The sequence below is a fragment of the Hypanus sabinus genome, chromosome 9 (assembly GCF_030144855.1).
Source record: "Hypanus sabinus isolate sHypSab1 chromosome 9, sHypSab1.hap1, whole genome shotgun sequence".
Taxonomy (NCBI): Eukaryota; Metazoa; Chordata; class Chondrichthyes; order Myliobatiformes; family Dasyatidae; genus Hypanus; species Hypanus sabinus.
Genome location: NC_082714.1, coordinates 9214064 through 9229873, shown reverse-complemented (window position 1 = coordinate 9229873; position 15810 = coordinate 9214064).

Sequence of the window (15810 nt, the reverse complement as noted above, 5' to 3'; positions counted from 1 at the left end):
ATAGAGACGGCTCTGACCCTTCTTGTAGACAGCCTCAGTGTTCTTTGACCAGTCCTTTTTATTATCAATTCTTATCCCCAGGTATTTGCAATCCTCCACCATGTCCACACTGACCCCTTTGATGGAAACAGGGGTCACCGGTGCCTTAGACCTCCTCAGGTCCACCACCAGCTCCTTAGTCTTTTTCACATTAAGCTGCAGATGCTTCTACTGACACCATGTGACAAAGTTTCCCACCGTCGCCCTGTACTCAGCCTCATCTCCCTTGCTGATGCATCCAACTATGGCAGAGTCATCAGAAAACTTCTGAAGATGGCAAGACTCTGTGCAGTAGTTGAAGTCCGAGGTGTAGATGGTGAAGAGAAAGGGGGACAGGACAGTCCCCAGTGGAGTCCCAGTGCTGCTGACCACTCTGTCTGACACACAGTGTTGCAAGCGCACATACTGAGGTCTGCCAGTCAGGTAATCGAGTTACAGAGAAACACAGCACAGATACAGGTCCTCTGACCCAACCAGACCATGTTGTTCTCCCAGCGTGTCCTGATTTCCTGTGTTTTGCCCTTATCCCTTTAAGTCCTACCCATCCATGAAGCTATCCAAGTTCTTCTTAAATAGCGCTGTTGTACCTATCTCAACCACTCCCTCTGGCTGCGGGAGGGTTTTCTCTTTCTCAGTTTCTGGAGAGGAGATTATTGCTCACTGGATCAACACTCTCCTAAGAGGACCACCATCTTGTCGTGATTTGGAGGCTTGTGTGCCTCAATAACCCAGAGAGCTACCAGACCAGAGTCGGGGCTTTTTGCTTTGGCTCTTGGTAGGGTCACCCATGCAAAACAGAGCAGAAGGTAGAGGCCAGACTAAGAGTGGACCTCCTGGTTCAGGGCTTCGGCTCAGAGTTAACAACTCCGACTGGTAAAACAAAACTGTTATGGAAACAGCAATGAAGAATCCTTCCACATCTGAGTGCGGCGGTATCCCTGAGTCTCCACCCGGGACATGCATGGCAGACAGTCGTGAAAACTGAGAGGAAGTTCCTGGCACAATGAAGGGAGACCTGAGCACCACTAAGACCAAGTTGAAAAGGACAAACTGAGTTGAGGACTTTCACTGCTGTCCTAAATGCTGGTGGTGTAGTCGGCAGTAAGCTAAGCTAAGGTGAATCAACACTGGGTTTGAGTCACAGAGATACACCGCATGGAATGCAACCCTCAGAACACCAAGCCCCACTAACCATCCACACTTGTTCCGTTTCCTATGGTGGGAGAGTCTCAGAGGACACAGCCTCAGAATAGAGGGGTGTCCTTCTAGAAAGGAGATGAGGAGGAATTTTTTAGCCAAAGAGTGGCTGATCTGTGGAATTTGTTGCCACAGGCAACTGTGGGGACCAAGTTGCTAGGTATATGGTCAGGGCATGAAGGGATACGGGGAGAAGACAGGAGATTGGGGCTGAGAGGGAAAATGGATCAGCCATGATGAAATGGTGGAGTAGACTTGATGGGCCAAATGGCCTAATTCTGCCCCTATATCTTATGATCTTTATTCCCCCTCCTCCACACTCCAATCAACACCCCCAGAAGCTGCCACTCACCAATGTAAAAGGGCAACTTATAGTGGCCAATTAACCCACAGACTCCCATGTTTCTGTGGTGCGATGGTGTTGGGGGTAATTCAATTTGCTTTCTATTCTCAAGGCGTTGAGTTCTCCTTTGCTGAGTTCTGACATCTGAATCAGGTTTAATATCACTGGCATGAAATGGACTGTTTAGTGGCAGCAGTACAATGCAATACGTAATAAAAATAATAATTACAATAAGAAATATATATAACCACATAAATATATAGGAACATAGAAAAACGACAGCACAATACGGGCCCTTCAGCCCACAATGCTGTGCCGAACATTAACTTACTTGAGACATTACCTAGGGTTACCCATTACATTCTATTTTTCTAAGCTCCGTGCCCACCATCGTTGCTGGCGGCCTATTCCACTCACTCACCACTCTCTGCATAAAAAACATACCCCTGTCATCTCTTCTGTACCTTAAAACCATGCCCACTTGTGTTAGCCATTTCAGCCCTGGGGAAAAGCCTCTGACCATCTACACGATCACTATAAAAAATTAAATACGTAGTGCAAAAAGAGTGTGAAAGGAAAAGAGTTAGTGTTTATAGGTTCATTGTCCATTCAGGAATCTGATGGCGGAGAAGAAGAACTTGCTCCTAGAACATTGAATGTGTACCTTCAGGCTCCTGTACCTCCTCCTGAAGGAAGTAATGAGAAGAGGCAAATCTGGGCTGATGGGAGTCCTTAATGATTGTTGCCACCTTTTTGAGCATGGCCTTTTGAAGGTGTCCTGGATGCTGGGGAGGGTAGTAGCCATGATGAAGCTGAGTTTGCAATTTCTGCAGCCTTTTCTAAACCTGTGCAGTTATCAACCCCCAACCCCACAACACCACATACACGATGGTGTTGCAACCAGTACATCTGTAGAAATTTGCTTGAGTTCTTTGGTGACATACCCATCAGTGATGAAATATAGGCACTGTTGTACCTTTATCGTAACTACTTCAATACGTTTGGCCCAGGATAGATCTTCAGAAATATTGACACCCAGGGATTTGAAACTGCCCTCCTTTTCCACAGCTGATCCCTCAATGAGGACTGGTATGTGTTCCCTTGACTTCCCCTTCCTGAAGTCCACAATCAATATATTCCCAGTCTTCAGAATTATTGGAGACTGATGTCCTGATGAAGGGTCATGGCCCAAAACATCAGTTCCTTATTCCTCTCCATAGATACTGCCTGGCCTGCTGAGTTCCTCCAGCATTTTGTTTGAGTCACTAAAATCTGATTTATCTTTTTGACAGCATTATGATGCCCATTCTTCTCACCCAAGACTATTTAAATTGTCTTCCTGTCCACAGCTCAACCACACTTCCTGAGGGATTTTTATGCCTTAAGAAGACCTGTAATTGTCTTAAACTATGAATATCTTTAAATGCTAGCCACTGCCAGTGGTCTGTCATTCCTTATAATATCATTTCCCTTCCTACCACAGTAACTCATGACTCATCCTTTTCCAATATATTTTGTTTAGATTTAAGAGCCTGGTTTTATATTGAACTAAATAGGTATCAATCTTAATATAAAATTCTATTATATGATGCTTATTTTTCCTTAAGGGCCTTTAACCATAAGATTATAAATTAGTTCTTTATCGTTACGCAATACTCGAGCTAGGCACTGAACAGCACAGCATTTTAAAGTAACTCTTTATATTTTATTGGGGAAAATGTTTGAAAGCTTAAGACCTAAAAGGCAAGAGTTACCCAGAACAAATCAATTTGGAGGGGGTTTAATTACATCACTTCCTGCTTTCATCTGCTCTGTTACCATTGATTGGCTGACCTGTCCATCCTTATGTTGTTCTAACTTCCTGTGACAGATTGGAAATACAGCACTTAATGCCGGATTCGGTCAAAAATCATTTCCACGTCAATAGTAAAGAAATGTATAGAAAATGAAGAGCTTTTTCTTTGTAGGAGCAGAAAGAGAATGAAGAAGAGAAAGTGGAAGTGGAAGAGAAAGGGGAAGAGGAAGAGGATAATGAAGATTTCTTACCAGGATTGCTTAAGATAGTGTACAGAAGATTAACCTTTAATTGAAAGCAAAGCTCAAACATAATGGCAGGATTTTTAGCAGTATGAAGAAACACCAAAATCTTGGACTAGGAGAGGGTGTGAAAGGAGGAGAGAAGATATACTAGTATGTTAACATATTGCTCAGTCCACTGCTGTTCACTCTGCTGACCCACGACTGTGCTGCAACACACAGCTCGAACCACATCATCAAGTTCGCCGATGACATGACCGTGGTGGGTCTCATCAGCAAGAACGACTAGTCAGCTTACAGAGAGGAGGTGCAGCGGCTAACAGACTGGTGCAGAGTCAACAACCTGTCTCTTAATGTGAACAAAACAAAAGAGATGGTCGTTAACTTCAGGAGGGCACGGAGTGACCACTCCCCGCTGAACATCGACGGCTCCTCAGTAGAGATCGTAAACAGCACCAAATTTTTTGGTGTTCATCTGACGGAGAATCTCACCTGGTCCCTCAACACCAGCTCCATAGCAAAGAAAGCCCAGCAGTGTCTTTACTTTTTGCGAAGGCTGAGGACAGTCCATCTCCCACCCCCCATCCTCATCACATTCTACAGGGGTTGTATTGAGAGCATCCTGAGCAACTGCATCACTGCCTGGTTCAGAAATCACACCATCTCGGATCGCAAGACCCTGCGGCGGATAGTGAGGTCAGCTGAGAAGATCATCAGAGTTTCTCTTCCTGCCATCACAGACATTTACGCTACACGCTGCATCCGCAAAGCAAACAGCATTATGAAGGACCCCATGCACACCTCATACAATCTCTTCTCCCTCCTGTCCTGCCATCTGGGAAAAGGCTCCCAAGCATTCGGGCTCTCACGACCAGACTATGTAACAGTTTCTTCCCCCAAGCTATCAGACTTCTCAATACCTGAAGCCTGGACTGACACCTTGCCCTACTGTCCTGTTTATTAATTATTGTAATGCCTGCACTGCTTTTGTGCACTTTATGTAGTCCTGTGTAGGTCTGTAGTCTAGTGTAGCTTTCTCTGTGTTTTTTTTTACGTAGTTCAGTCTAGTTTTTGTACTGTGTCATGTAAACCATGGTCCTGAAAAACATGGTCTCATTTTTACTATGTACTGTAGCAGCAGTTATGGTCGAATTGACAATAAAAGTTGACTTGACTTGACTTGATATTGGATATACTAAGGTTGAATAATTCCTTTCTCAGTATTAATATGCATGACACAGGCATTTGAAGGGAGATCACCTGACAAGAAACAGTGCAGCATACATTGTTTGAATGAAGTTCCTATGAGGTACGAAGGAAACTTCCTCCAACAGGGCCACAACCCACAACCTCGTTGTGTGGTTTGGAGGCTTGCGTGGCTTTTTAGGGTCACCCATGCTAAACAGGTCAAAGGGTACAGGCCATATTAAGAATGGTCCACTGGTCCTCCAGGTTTAGGGGGTCAGCTCAGGGTTACAATCCTGACTGGTAAAACAAAACTGTTATGGAAACAGCAATGAAGAATCCTTCTACGTCTGAATTTATTCCTGGGTCTCCACCTGGGATTTGCATGGCTGATAGCAGTGAAACTGCTACTGGCACGATGAAGGAAGCCCGAGCACCACCAGAAATGGAGGACCTTCATTGCTGCCCGAAACACCAGTGGCATTACGGGCAGAAAGAAGAAGCAAAGGGAAGATCTAATTGCTAGATTCAGATCTTTAGGAGAGACACAGTTTAACATGGAAATTTTGTTAGGATATTACTGCCATCTTAATGTATATAAGTGCATAAAATGACTTTCTGAAAACTATTAGACTGTTTGATGTTATTAGAGTTTTTTTATGGGGGGGGGAATTTAGTTGGTATACTCCCTGTCTCGTTGATATACATTCCACCTCAATAGGTGGTGGTAATGCACCTTATGTTGGTTTGCCAACTGCCATAAGCTTTCCAAGAAGACGAAGAAGAAGAAGAAGCAAGACGTTGGGTCCATGTCCACAGCTCCTTCGAAGTTGCCATGCAAGTTGGTAGGGTGGTTATGAAGGTGTTGATCTTGATTAGTGAGAGATTGAGTTCAAGAGCCATGAGGCAATGTTGCAGCTCTGTGGTTAGAACACATTTGGAATATTGTGTTCAGTTCTGGTCGACTTAGACCTGAGTTAGATAGAGCTCTTATAGATAGCGGGGTCAAGGGATATGGGGAGAGGGCAGGAACGGGGTACTGATTGTGTATGATCAGCCATGATCACAGTGAATGGTGGTGCTGGCTAGAAGGGCTGAATGGCCTACTCCTGCACCTACTGTCTATTGTCTATTGCCTAATGCCTGAATTAGAGGACACTGGGTGAGCTAGGGGTTTTCTCTTTGGAGTGAAGGAGGATAATGAGAGGTGACTTGATAGAGATGTACAAGATGATAAGAGGCATATTTGGGGTGGACAGCCAGCGCCACGGCTGAACTGATGAATATGAGAGGGCATCAATTTGAGATGATAAGAGGAATGTATGGAGTGGAGTGGGGGGAGGTGATGTCAGAGGAAAGCCTCTGGAGTGGTAGGAATGCACTGCCAGGGGTGGTGGCAGAGGCAAATACATTACGGAATTTAAGAGATTGTTAGATAGGCACATGGATTAATTAAAAATGGAGAGCTATGGAAGGGAAAACTTAGATTTATCTTATAGTTGGTTAAAAGAGTTAGACACCACAGGAGCAAAGCAGTTGGTGCAATGTTATTACAGTTTGGGGCATTGGAGTTAAGAGTTCATTTCCAGTCTCTAGGACTGGGCTAACCATTGACCGTGCACTGTGGCTATCAGCACCATTTCTTTTTGTTTCATTTATCTGGGATCTGGAACTCGCTGGAAAGGCCGGCATTCACTGTCCTTTTCTACTTGCCCTTGTCCATTTCAAAGTCACCACTTTGTCTGGCTTTGGAGCTACAGGGGACCAGACCAGTTAAGAATCTCAAGTTTCTTCTCTGATTGCTTCAACACTACACTCTAAGCACTTTAAACCGCTTTTTATAATGCCGTTTACATTGTGAATACATGCTGGTATTTTTGTATTTATGGACTTTATATTCTCAATCCACCCTTTAACATCTCACTATTTTCTGTATAATTTTTTATTATTTATAATTGTTAAATGTTCTTATAGAGTCCGACAACATTAGAGTGCAGAAACTAGTCTGCCTAGTCCCATTGACTTGCACCTGGACCATAACTCTCCATATCCCTCCCATTTATGAACTTATACAAACTTCTCTTAAGTTTTGCAATCAAACCGGCATCCACCACTTCCTCTGGCAGTTCGATCCACACTCTCACCAGCCTCTGAGTGAAGACATTCCCCCACATGTTCACCTTAAACATTTCACCTTCCTCCCTTAACCCATGTTCTAGTCTCATCCAATCTCAGTGGTAAAAGCCTGCTTTCATTTACCCTATCTATACCCCTTATAATTTTGTATACTGTACCTCTATCAATTCTTCTCTCAATCTTCTACACTCCAGGCAATAAAGTCCTAACCTATTCAACCTTTCCCTATAACTCAGATCCTCAAGTCCTGGGAACATTCTTGTAAATTTTCTCTGCACTATTTCAATCTGAATGATATCTTTCCTGTAGGCGAGTGACTAAACCTGTACATAAAACTTCAAATCAGGCCCCACCAACACCTTCAACATAATGTCCTGACTACTGTACTCAATACGGTGATTTATGATGGCCAATGTGCCAAAAGCTTTCTTTATGACACAATCTACCTGAAGCCCTTTCAGGGAATTTTGGATCTGTATTCCCAGATCCTTCTGTTCTACTGCACCCCTCAGTGCCCTGCCACTCACCTAATTCCTACCCAGTTTTGTCCTCCCAAAGTGCAACACCTCACACTTGTCTGCATTAAATTCCATCTGCCATTTTTCTAGCTGGTGCAGACCTCTCTCAATAACAAGGCATGGTGGCCTACAGAGTTACAGTTATGCCACTCACTAGGTGCTTTCTGCTTCTTTCACCATTCTCTGTAAACTCGAGAGACCGTTGTGCGTGAAAATCCCAGGAGATCAGCAGTTTCTGAGACACTGAAGCCACCCCATTATCCACCAATAATCACTCCACAGTTAGTCACTTAGATCACATTTCTTTCCCCGTTCTGATGCTTGGACTGAACAACAACTGAACCTCTTGGCCACGTCTGCGTGCTTTTATGCACTGGGTTGCTGCCTCAGGATTGGCTGATTAGATATTTGCATTAACGAACAAGTGTATAGGTATGCCTAATAAAGTGGAAACTGAGTGAAAATTATATTTTAAAAAATGTTCTGAATCCAATATTCAACCATGTGGAGAATGAATGAAAATCTATGTACATACACTGTATTTTAATTAAATGTCAGACCACAGCTGCTACTGGTGCTGTATAAATTGAAGATTTAAATGATTTATTTTCAAGTCAAGTCAAGTCACTTTTATTGTCATTTCGACCATAACTGCTGGTACAGTACATAATAAAAATGAGACAACGTTTTTCAGGACCATGGTGTTACATGACACAGTACAAAAAACTAGACTGAACTACGTAATAAAAAATAAACACAGAGAAAGCTACACTAGACTACAGACCTACACTGGTCTGCATAGAGTGCATAAAAACAGTGCAGGCATTACAATAAATAATAAACAGGACAGTAGGGCAAGGTGTCAGTCCAGGCTTCGGGTATTGAGAAGTCTGATAGCTTGGGGGAAGAAACTGTTACATAGTCTGGTCGTGAGAGCCCGAATGCTTCGGAGCCTTTTCCCAGAATATCTATTTTAGAGATATAATGTGGAACAGACCCTTCTAGCCCTATGCACTGCCTAGTAACCCACCGATTTAACTCCAGCCTAATCACGGGGCAGTTTACAATGAGCAATTAACCTACTAACCAGAACTGTGGAAAGAAACCAGAGCACCCAGAGGAAACATTACGGATGGCGCTGGAATTGAACTTTGAACTCTGGAACACCCCAAATGTTAAAATAGTGTTGTGTGAACTGCTACGCTACCATGGCACCCCTTAAACAGGAAGGACACGTACATTCATAGAGTTATGCAATGTGGAAATGCGCCCTTCTGCCCATCTATTCCATGCACAGCAAGATACCTATCCAAGCTCGTCCCATTGGGCACATTTCAAAGTTCAATATTGCTTATTGTTGTTGTTCAGGAGAATGAAATAATTGTTACTCCGGATCCGATGCAACATTTAATAAATGAATATGCATAAAGAACACAATAAAATGCAAAAAACACAATAAATAAATAAAACAATCACATAATAGACAATGTACAAGTAACTATTATATTCAGAGGACGATTGTAAAGTGACGCTAGGTGATGTGAACATAGTGGTGGATGTGGGAAAGCGGGGTGGGTTATTGGGCAGAGGTGTTGATCACCCTGACAACTTGAGGGGTGTAACTGTCTTTGAGTCCAGAGGTTCATATATCTCGAGGTTTCCTATCCATCATCATCATTATGCGTCGTGTCGTATGATGTGGGCAATCATGGTCTCCATGACCATCAGTGGTGGAGGTGTTAATCGGCCTTGCTGCTCAGGGGAAGTAACTGTTCTGAGTCTGGTGGTCCTGGCATGGATGCCATGTAGCCTCCTCCCTGATGGGAGTGGGACAGGGAGGCTGGTTTAACCCAAGACCTTGTTTTCAACCCCTGTCTGTTTGAAGCAATGAGTTGGTCTTTAAATATTTCAGTGTAAGACTCACTTCCTTGCACTTTCTGACACTGCATTGGCAATGGGCAACTTGAACTTCAACAATGTACAGAAATAAAACGTGTTCTTGGCACAGTTACGAGTTTTTGATATTTACCCTGGGTACTCACTGGAACAGCATTGTGATGACACTGAGAGTTGACCCATCAGTTTGCTTTGACTCCTGTGAATTTAACCATTTGCTTGGAATCTGGACAGTAATCTCTTTGGCTCTTTACTGCAGACTGGAACTTTTGGTTTGTTTTGGTATCTTTTGACTGTTTGCCAAAATCCATTCATTTTGCTTCTTAAAATTCAATGAAATGTCAGTCTATAAGCCCAAATAAATGTTAGGAGCTGCAAGTCCATTAGTGCATGTATCATGTCCACACACTGCTTCCGCCAACCATGAATCGTGATCTACGTAAGACTTACAAAATCTTACTAATTGAATCCACTCCAAGGGGCTGCATCAAACCCTCTCTCTGTCTCTATCTCTCTCTATCTCTGTCTCTGCCTCTCTCTCTCTTTCTCTCTGTGTCTCTGTCTATCTACCTATCTATCCATCTACAGTACCTAGTATCAATCTATCTGTCTATCTGTGTCCATCTATCTCTCTGTCTATCTATATATCTATCTGTCTATCTCATTACTTATCTATTAACTATCTATTTATCTATCTTTACTATCTGTCCATCTATCTATCTATCTATCTTTCTATCTGTCTATCAATCTATTGATCTATCTATTTTGTAGTCTGTTCTGTTGTTTTCTGTGATGTTTTGCTGGATGGTGTGAGCACGCTCTGTTGACACCAGAATGTGTGGCATTACCTGCGGACGGCCCTCTGCACACCCTCAGGTGTGTTGGTTGTCAATGCAAACGGCGAATTTTACTGTTTCGATGTACATTTAATAAATACAAAACTGAATCTGAATCTGCTCCAACTGTTTGATGCAAAGCATCCAGACTGCCTGCGAAAGCCTCTGTGGTAAACTGTGTTCCATATGCTGCCCACCCCACCCCCATCCCACATTCTCACATGATGTGGAAGGAAGCCATTTGACCTATGCCGGTTTTCGAGGCAAAACCACCCCCAACACATTTCCCTGTAACTCACTCATGCCCATCGACACCACCCTGATTACCACCCACCAGTCAATCATACCCAGGAAAGGTGGGAGTCAAGCCCAAGTAAGGGGAGATGTGAGACAACTAGGTCACCAAGCACCCATCCACAATTTATGAACTCTCAGAATTCTCTACCAGGCCCTTACATAACCTTGTTAATGATTTCGAAACCTGACCCCACCCATCCCAAAGTTTTTCCTTGTACTCTTTCCAACCAGACAAAGATCCAAAACACATACCACCAGGCACAAAGACAGCTTTTGCCCCCGATTTAGAACAATTGACAGGTCCCTGGTATAAAAAGATGGAATCTTGACCTCGCTGTCTGCCTTGCTATGATCTTGTACTTTATCATTTACCAGCTTTATTCTGCATTAGACCATGAGACATAGGAGCAGAATTAGGCCATTCAGCCCATCAAGTCTGCTTCGCCATTCCATCATGGCTGACCCTGGATCCCACTCAACCCTATAGGCCTGCCTTCTCACCATATCCTTTGATGTCCTGACCAATCAGGAAACAATCAAGTTCCGCTTTAAATACACCCACAGACTTGGCCTGCACCGTGGTCTGTGACAGAGCATTCCACAGATTCACTACTCTCTGGCTAAAAAACATCCTCCTTACCTCTGTTCTAAAAGGTCCCCCCTCTATTTTGAGGCTCTGCCTCAAAAAAAATATATATTTTGAGACTCAAAATAGCTCTGCCTATGGTGGATACCCCCATCATAGGAAACATCCTCTCCACATCCCCATGCATTTCAGTGAGTACAGGCCCAAAGCTGCCAAATACTCCTCAAGTGTTAACCCTTTCATTCCCGGAATCATCCTCGTGAACCTCCTCTGGATTCCGCCCAATGACAACATATCTTTTCTGAGATATGGGGCCCAATCTGTTGATAGTACTCCAAAAGCAGCCTTACTGTTGTCTTATAAAGGTTTAGCATTATCTCCTTGCTTTTATATTCTATTCCCCTTGAAATAAATGCCAACATTGCATTTGCCTTCTTTACCACAGACTCAGTCTGTGAATTAACCTTCTGGGAGTCTTGCATGAGGACTCCCAAGTCCCTCTGCACCTCTGATGTTTGAACCTTCTCCTCATTCAGATAATAGTCTGCCTATGGACTCACTTTCAAGGACTTTTCATCTCATGTTCTCGATATTTATTGCTTAATTATCATTATTATTTCTTATATATATATATATAACTAGTGCCCAAGAGTTGTTGCACAGTACTGTATTTATCAACATGGAGAGGAGAGCGAATTTGTAAATCTGCCAGGAACGAAGAATGTTGGAAATGGTGAAGGTGGAGCACCACGGGGCGGGGGGAGGGGGGGGGGGCGCAGAGACAGAGTGCCAGGGGTCAGGATGATGCAGGTGCAGACACACCCAGCCCTGAGACAACAGGCAAGGTTGTTTGATTCCAAACAATCAGTTTATTGATCATTGCAGAATGTCTCTCTGGTGCTTCCTGCTCCCTCCCATCTTCCTCCCCCTTTTCCCAACCATGATTCCCCTCCCTCTGCCCCCTTCCCACTCTCAGTCCACAACAGAGACCCATATCAGAATCAGGTTTATCATCACTCACATATGACATGTTTTTTTTGTGTGGCAGCAGTACAGTGCAATGCATAAAATGACTCCAGTACTGTGTAAAAGTCTTAGACAGTGTGTGTGTGTGTGTGTGCGTGCGTGCGTGTGTGTGCGGTGCGTGCGTGTGTGTGCGTGCGTGTGTGTGTGTGTGTGCATGTGTGTGTGTGTGTGTGTGTGTGTGTGTGTGTGTGTGTGTGTGTGTGTGTGTGTGTGTGTGTGCGTGTGTGTGCGTGCGTGTGTGTGCGGTGCGTGCGTGTGCGGTGCGTGCGTGTGTGTGTGTGTGCATGTGTGTGTGTGTGTGTGTGTGTGTGTGTGTGTGCAACACTTTTGCAAAATAACTTTTGCAAGTTATTGTATATGACAACATATACGTATGTACTTTGATAATACATTACTTTGAACCTCGACCTTTGATGTTAACATGTATCTGTCCACACCATGTAATGTAGACTGCTGCTCCTGCAAAGATTAATTTTCATGGCTTTTATACCCTGGGTATGAGTATCTACAACAATAAACTTCAACTTGACTTGAACTTGAGAGCTTCCATTACTGATGTCTTTCTCCAAAGGACAGGGGAATTTTGCAGGGTGTTTGTTGACCCTCAGTCTTCCCTGCATGCCTTTCCTGTTTTCATTCAAATTCTCGATCTCTTGTATTAGAGATTATAGAACATAATATAACACAAGAACACGCCATTCAGCCCACCAGCATGCCCCTGGATTAGAGAGCATGTCCTATGAGGATAGGTTGATTGAGTTGGGGCTTTTGTCTGTCGAGTGAATGGAAACGAGAGGTGACTTGCTAGAGGGGTACAAGGTGAAGGTGCATAGATCGAGAGAACACCCACCGATTTTTTCCAGGGCAGAAATGGCTAATTTTAAGATGATTTCCAATTTCTCTGTAAAAAAATAAGTAGACTATCAAATCCCAGTTAAACTGTCCCCCTTTCAAATTAAATGCATAATCTTAGTGACTTTGACCTTGGAATGATTGTTGGTGCCATACAGGGAGGTTTGAGTATCTCAGAAACTACTGATCTCCTGGGATTTTCATGCACAACCATCTCTAGAGTTTACAGAGAATGGTGCGAGAAAAAAAAGCATCCAGTGAGTGACAATTCTGTGGGTGAAAATGCCTTGATAATGAGAGTGGTCTGGACCAGCTGGAAAAATTGGCAGAAAAATGGCAGATGGAATTTAATGCAGACAAGTGTGAGGTGTTGCACTTTGGGAGGACAAATCAGGTAGGATTTACACAGTGTTTGGCAGGGCACCAAAGGGTGTGGCAGAACAAAGGGATTTGGGAATACAGATCCAAAATTCAAGTGGTTTAGTTATTGTTCAGACCAAACATCAGAATGGGGAAGAAATGTGATCTAAGTGACTTTGACTATAGAATGACTGTTGGTGCCAGATGGGGTGGTTTGAGTATCTCAGAAACTGCTGATCTCCTGGGATTTCCACACACAACAGTCTATACAGTTTACAGAGAGTGGTGCACAAACAGAGTTTCAGTTTAGGTTTGATTTATTAACCATTTTCTTTACAGAAGTTACACCACAAAGACAGTCATACGTGTAATGTGCAAAAAAGAAAGAAAAATATTGGGCCAACAATTTTTAAAAAGCAAATAAACAATCCATAGAACATGGACCGTAGAATTCCATAACCATAACCATAAGTCCATAACCATGCAGCCACTTCAGCACTGCAGCCGACTTACAGTAACACTTCAGAGATAATGGTTTAGCCAACTTGTTTTTAGTAACGCTAGCTGAAGGAGAAATCGTCAGTCATCTTTAAAGTTTTTGACAGCTCATCTCTTCAGTGTACTCTCCAACTGCATGTCACAAGTTGCTGGCCCCCGAAATTTAAATCTGATGTATACAATGTGACATAATATCAAAGACAGAACCAGACACTTCAAAGCTCCTTGTCTGAAATCAAATCAAGTCCATAAGATCATAAGGCATAGGAGCAGAATTAGGCCATTCAGCCCATCAAGTCTGCACTACCATTCCCTCATGGCTGATTTATTTTCCCTCTCAATCTCATTTCCTGCCTTTGCCCCATAACTTCTGACACTCCTACTAATCAAGGACCCATCTTTAAATATGCCTAATGACTTGGCTTCCCACCTGTTCTTGGCAATGAATTCCATAGATTCACCACTCTCTGGCTAAAGAAATTCCTCCTCATCTCTGTTCTAAAGGGACATCCTTCTGTTCTAAGGCTGTGTCCTTTAGTCCTAGACTCCTCCACTACAGGAAACATCGTCTCCATATCCAACCTATCTAGACCTTTCGATATTTTTTCGAGATGAACTCCACCCAATAAGATCCCCTCTCATTCGTTGAAACCTCAGCGAGTACAGATCCAGATCCATCTTACACTCCTCAAAGTCTGAGGAGGAATGGATCCTCTCCCATCAGGCTTCTTCCTCTCCAGCCCTTTATCTTTCCCACCCACCTGGCTTCACCTCTCTCCTTCTAGCTTTCCTCCTTCCCCTCCCCCACCTTTTATCTTCTGGCATCTTTCCCTTCTCTTCCGGAAGAAGAAACTTCATCCAAAATGCCCACTCTTTATTCATTTCCATGGATGTTCCATGACTTGCTGCATTTTTGTGTGCCTTGCTAAGGATATAACAAGTTGCATCAGGTGAAACCATCTGTTTATTTTATCGGTACGTCGAAACCTTCTTTATAAAGGACTTCTCTGCAGAATACGGACACAATCAATCTGATCATCTTACACCTGCCATGTTATCTGGCTCAGAGGTCACCTCTTAGGAAAAAATTTTGAAAGTATTAGTGCTTATCAACCAGATCATGAGAAATACTGTACAGCACACTCTCTGGACCTTGAATATCCTGCCTTGGTGAGGTGTGTTGCAGATTAAAGATCAGCTTTATTTGTGACATATCCGGGGAAATATCGAAACATACAGTGAAATGTGTCCAAGGATGTGCTAAGGACAGCCTGTAAGTGTCATCACATGCCATGTTGTATGACATGGGCGTACATGGTCTTTGACCATGACTGTTCTTGGCAAGTTTTTCTACAGAAGCAGTTTGCCATTGCCTTCTCCTGGGCGGTGTCTTTACAAGACTGGTGACCCCAGCCATTATCAATACTCTTCAGAGATTGTCTACCTGGGTCAGTGGTCGCATAACTGGGACTTGTGATCTGCACCGGCTGCTGATACGACCATCCACCACCTGTTCCCATGGCTTCATGTGACCCTAATCAGGGTGCTAAGTAGGTGATACAGGGTGACCTGCAGGACAGCAGAGGGAAAGAGCACCTTACACCTCCTTTGGTAGAGACGTATCTCCACCTCACCACCCAATTAGACACTTTAGCTGTGGGAAGTGAATTTCTCCTGGTAGCCAGTAAACTAGCAGCAAGTGTTCTAATGAACAAAGTCCCCTTGTTACAATACAGGACATATTTGGCACCGGTTTCTGGCTGTTAGTGCCTTTACTACTTCAAATATTTTTGGCCAATTTCTTGCTGTCTTGTACGGGATCTGATCTTCCACAGTCACCAGCTGAGTGAACGTGAACGGAATAATAATGAAGGAGAGCAGAAAAGAACAAGACTTAAGACTAAAGATTAGCTTTATTTGTCACGTGCATCAAAATGTACAGAGAAGTGCGTAGTCTGTGTCAATGAACAACACAGTCCAAGGACGTGCTGGGAACAAGTCGCC